This window comes from Mustelus asterias, chromosome 18, assembly GCF_964213995.1.
Source record: "Mustelus asterias chromosome 18, sMusAst1.hap1.1, whole genome shotgun sequence".
Lineage (NCBI taxonomy): Eukaryota > Metazoa > Chordata > Chondrichthyes > Carcharhiniformes > Triakidae > Mustelus > Mustelus asterias.
Window position 1 is genome coordinate 40,090,804 of NC_135818.1, and position 6,000 is coordinate 40,096,803.

Here is a 6,000-nt window from a genome sequence, read left to right on the forward strand (position 1 = left end):
ATGAGACTCGATGTGGCTTCAACAACAAAGGGTTTATTAAAATAATATCACTATACACAAGTTACAGGGTCTGACAGAACACATGCACAGGTCTATTCTCTCCTCCCCAACTGAAGATTCCCCCCCATTCCAGGACGCCCGCCCTCACTCTCGACTGGCCGAGCATCCCATGCGGCTGTTCCATAGGGTCCGAATCGATCACATGGCCCGCAAAGGATCGACCCTTAAAGGGGCCATGTCACCACACTAAGCCTGTGCTCAGGCACCTCCCACACCATTGTCAATGTTTCATCTTCCTTGTGAGTGTGAATAATTATTCACCTGGACTATATTGAGAGTTCTAGCAAAGGGCTTCAAGAAAGAAAATGGGAATGACAACTGGCATGACACAAGGCAAATATCCCTCAAAATAAGAAAAAATTGAAAACAAAAATTAAAAATAAATACTCCTGGAAGGCGGCACATTGGCCTGAAATTGCAATTGAAATAACTGTGGCTAAAAGAACTCACCAATATTGAGGGGTAAATTGGACAACAACTTCTGGTGATTGCACACAATTAAATCCAGAAAATCAGACACTTGCTGCCAGAGTTGTCCTATTCCTCAAGAAGCTTCAGTATCTTACCCAGACTTGAAACAGGTGAAGGCCATGAAACTGAGGTACTGAAAACTGACTTTTACAAGCATGGGATCTCATTCCTTCAGATATTCATTACCGTTGGAGATTTTTACAATATCTCATCACTCTCTTAATCCCTTCCACTTTTCCTTCCATATTTCACTTTTCTGCACATGATGGAGCGTTAAATTAACACTTCCAACCGATACCTCCTGTTTCCAATGCTAAGGGCTGGATTTTCAAAGGGGTAATCATATGTGGAGATGCCGGCATTGGACTGGGGTAAACACAGTAAGAAGTTTAACAACACCAGGTTAAAGTCCAACAGGTTGGACTAATCCTGTTGGACTTTAACCTAGTGTTGTTAAACTTCTCACTCTTTTCAAAGGGGAGCATGGTTGGGATTAGTGCAGGTGGAAAATCATGGTCCTGGAGGGCATCTTGAGGTCCCAACAGGGCAGTCTGCAATTTTCAAAGGGCTGCCAGGAGTGGGAGGGCAGAGGGAACAGGAAACCAAAGTTTCCTGGTGCACATTAGTACAGAGCTGTCAGGTTTGCTGCAGGGCCAGTTAAAGCTTACTCCGCTTTGTCTTTTACCTGTTTGTTCCAGAACTTACTGGAGCACATACACTGGACTATCATGTATCCTTCAGGGTCCTTCCAACCCCAGTGACACTGCTAGCTGTCTGAGGAGCTGCCTGGTCTCTTTAGCATGAAAACAGCAGCCTCTAACATGGCTGCTGCTAGCTGTGCTGCTGGCATCACGCAGACTGTTCCTTTCTTGTGGAGGCATTCAGAGCAACTAATTGGAAGCCATTCTCACCTCCTGACTGATTAGATCATTTGAATTTGAAAATAGCATTGTGAAGGCAATACTGATGGGATGTGGGGTCAGATTCTGAATTCAGCCAGGTGCCGGGTTCCCGACTCCACTTTAAAAATCCAGCATTCAGTGCCTCAGTAAAGATTCTTCAATATGATTTGTTAAGGAGAATTATGGATTCTGCTCTTTTCATTCAGGTCACTGGTCCGCTATTGACAGTGCCACCCTGAAATATATCTCTAAACACAAGAAATCTCAGCACAAAAATCCATAGAAAATCAAAACTCCCTCCTTCAGCCTCCCTACACCCATAAGCAGTGATCTGGCGGGCCATGGGTGTGTGTGCTGGTTGGAGGTGCATTGCCATCGGTTCCATGACTACTCAGGTTACGATTGAGAAATGCTGACAAAGCCTCAGTACAATTGGAATACTGGTTTCTGATAACGGCACGGCCTTTACTGGTGGCAATTTCCAGAACTTTGTGCTCTCCAATGGTATCCAATAGGTTCAGACTGCACCTTATCCCCATTGTCAAATGGACTGACTGAATGGGTGGTTCAAATATTCTAAAATGACATGAAGAAACAACTGGCGGTATCCATGAAGACTAAACTGGCACAATTTTTGTTCGAATTTAGGACCACACCGCACACAACAACAGGTGTTTCCCCCCAGTGGAGCTGTTAATGGGACAATGGCTTTGGACCAGATTAAGTCTGCTATTCCCAAATTTAGTAAGAAGTTTAACAACACCAGGTTAAAGTCCAACAGGTTTATTTGGTAGCAAAAGCCACACAAGCTTTCGAGGCTCTGAGCCCCTTCTTCACGAAGAAGGGGCTCAGAGCCTCGAAAGCTTGTGTGGCTTTTGCTACCAAATAAACCTGTTGGACTTTAACCTGGTGTTGTTAAACTTCTTACTGTGTTTACCCCAGTCCAACGCCGGCATCTCCACATCATGATTCCCAAATTTGGCAGGGAAGGTGGAAACCCAACAAGAAAACCAAAAAAGAAATTATGATTCTGCAAAGACAGAAAGAACGTTTGCAACAGGTGATCTGGTTCACGTGAGGAACTTTGGGAATGGTCCCAGTTGGATCCCTGGGATTGTTATGCAGAAAACAGGACGAGTATCTTACAAAGTCGAAGTCCAAGGTAAAACCATAAAGCAGCACTTAGACAATCTCAGAGCCAGGGACTCCATGCCTGAGCAGGCCTCACTACAGTGTCAGCCCTCAACTCGAAGCTGACTCCGCGTTAACCCTTCCGGATAGTGAAGGTACAGACTCGGTGATGGAAGCTGTAGAAGCAGGTCTCAGGGCTGAAGTGGAACCTGAGGAGGATCCCGCATCAGTTACCCTGTGACACTCCCTCCGGAAATAAAGGACCTCTGTCCGGTTTACACTGCCTGACCCAGTCCTGCCTTCGATGGACCTCAGCCTTCTCACAGTGGGGGTGCTGATAGAAACATAGACTTAAGGGGGGAGGAATGTTATGATGGCCACAGAGGATCGCCAAATGCGAAGTGGATAACAGGGGCTTTTAAACCTGCTGCTCAACTTGGACCAGCATTGTAGATCCTGAGGTATAGATTGTCTAGCTGAAAGCTGCGCATTCAAGGCTAAAGAAGTTCTACTACAATTACATGGCATGTTGTTGAGACCACACCTGGAATAGAGTGCAATTTTGGTCTCCTTACCTTTGAGGGCCTGGGTCCTGGGATGAGGGGGTTGTCCTCTGACTGAATAGACTAGGTCTAGATTCCCTTGAGTTTAGAAGAACAAGAGTTGATCTCATTCAAACCTAGCAAATCTTTGATAGGGCATTCATAGAATCCCTAAAGTGCAGAAGGAGGCCATTCAGCCCATCGAGTCTGCACCGACCACAATCCCACCCAGGCTCTATTCCCGTAACCCCATATATGTACCCTGCTAATCCCCCTGACACAAGGGTCAATTTAGCATGGCCAATCAACCTAACCCGCACATCTTTGGACTGTGGGAGGAAACCGGAGCTCCCAGAGGAAACCCACGCAGACACAGGGAGAATGTGCAAACTCCACACAGACAGTGACCCGAGGCTGGAATTGAACCCAGGTCACTGGCGCTGTGAGGCAGCAGTGCTAACCACTGTGCCACCGTGCCGACCCAAAGCGTGTTGTTTGGCTTTTGAAATTCAATAATTTAGTACATATCCATCTGGCTTGCCATAGTCATGTGATCTCTGTCATGTGGGACTCCCTGTAGGCAGACATTTACATTCAGTTCAATAAGGACACTGCACTAATCGCTTCTCGGCCTTTTGGCTAAGATCAAGTGCAGTATGGACAGGCTGCACTTGGTTGAGGTCATTAGGTTACATTTAAGCTTCATTTGAAGCAATTTTTAAAAGCGGCATCTCGGCCTTTTGGCTAAGATGCAAATGAGATCAAGCCTTGGAGGAGGTGAGTCTGCACCTACTCCAATCAGCTTGGCTCATGTAGATCAGGCCCAAGACAGGAGTGTAGGCCCTGTCTTGTCAGCTTGGATCGGAAATGTCTCAACTTGTTGAGACTCTGAATTGGACTTGATTTGATTGAATTGGAAAAGTATAAAAAAAAGACTAGTCTTTGAGCTCATAACATGGTGGAAGGAGTAGAGCTGAGATTGAGTTTTGAAAAGCTAGTGGGGAAGCCACAGCCACTGCAAAAGGAACACTGAAGTGTTCCAATCTGAGAAAAAGAACAGTCAAGAAAAAGCTAACACAACCTGAAGGCTGCGAGTTAAAAACTGGGTGAGACAAAAATGGCTGTAATTTTCCACTCTTCACCCTGATCCTGACAATATGAGAGTTGTAACAGTGACACAATGACCAACAGATGTGAAAGCAGTGCAACAATTTGTTAGATTTGTGAACCATTTCGCAAAATCTGTGCCTAATTTGTCACCTGTGAGAACCATTACACTACCTCACTGCCAAGGACGTGCGGTGGTATTCGGATGTAGACCAAGAAGCAGAATTCACTAAAATCAAACAATTAGTGATGATACGCTAGTGCTGAAGTACTTTGATATCAGTGATGAAGTCACTTTGCAGTGTGATGCCAGCGCAGACAGCCTACTGCAGCAAGGACAACCAGTCGCATTTGGATCCAGGGCATTCACACAAACTGAACAACAAACACTACACTCAGATCTAGAAAGAGTGGGCCCGATTTTACCAAAGATTCGCACTCGTTTTCGGGCTCGAAATCGTGGTAAATTTGGGCGGCGGGCCTTTAACGCGATCTGCACCCGAATCCGAGCAGCTTTACCGACACCCCATTCGGGCGCGGATCCGGTCCACGCCCGAATCGGGCGGCCCGACGATTTAAATGCATTAGCATGCATTTAAATCGATTTAATGAACTGCCCGCTCAACTGTACCGCCAAATCCCACTTTACCACCGCGCGGCCCGATCCAGCGACCTGCTAAATAAAAGTGGGAAGCCGGCGCTTCCTCAGTGAGGGTTGGCGAGGAGGTAGGTGCATGGCGTCCGAAAGCTCTCCGGTACTTACGGGTGTCTTGTAGTCGCCGCCATTCTGCCGTCCCGGGTCGGTGGCGGCTCTGCGAGTGTGTGGGGGGGAGGGGGGAGGATGGATCTCTGGTTGGGGGGGAGAGGAGGGGGGAGGATGGATCTCTGGTTTGGGGGGGGGAGAGGAGGGGGGAAGGATGGATCTCTGGTTGAGGGGGGGGAGGAGGGTGGGAGGATGGATCTCTGGTTGGGGTCGGGGGGGAGAACGTAAACCATTCCAGGCACATAAACCATTCATTATCTTTACTGTTAAAGGATAGGAATGGAAACATTTGAATGTTTTAATTCCTATCCTTTAACAGTGAAAAGCATCTCTTTTCAAAATATTGCTACACTTTAGAAAGTTAATAAACTAATTTTTCTGCATAAACTACCATTTCATTCATTTGATCTAAAATATTAAACTTCTGACACTGTTTAAGTATATCCTAGATGTTCCAGGGACTAGGAATTTCTTGTAAAGAACTGTTGCTTCAGGATCTATGCTAAAAGTACTGGGTTTGTTATATATTTATTTTACAATATGTTGATGGGGAGGCGTCTCTGTGACAACAGGAATGAACAGACACTCAAAATGATATGGATGTACTTTGTTCTGTGTGGTCAAAGATTCTCAGAAATGCACATTTTATTTTTCACTTGAGCCCTGCAAGTAGACATAATCAGCCCAAAATAACCCAAGCAGCTCACATTCATTACTGAGACAAAAGTAGACAGTTGAAATTGATGCAAGTGTAATTTTCCGACAAAAGCTTTGGGTTTAATAGCGTTATCAGATTGTTAGAACAATGTTTTCTCTAACAAGAGCAGGTATAATTATTGCCAACTCTTCCATGTGTCAGAGAGCCGCTCTTTCTGCTTTTTTTTCTTTCCCGCACGGGTGCGCTGCTTCAGATTTTTTTCGAACTGCGCATGCGCAGTTCAGAGCTCCGATCGTTCCGGCAGCGCTAAGCCCCGCCCACTGCGCGGATCGAACCGGAGCCGGCAAAAAGCGTATGGGCGCGCTG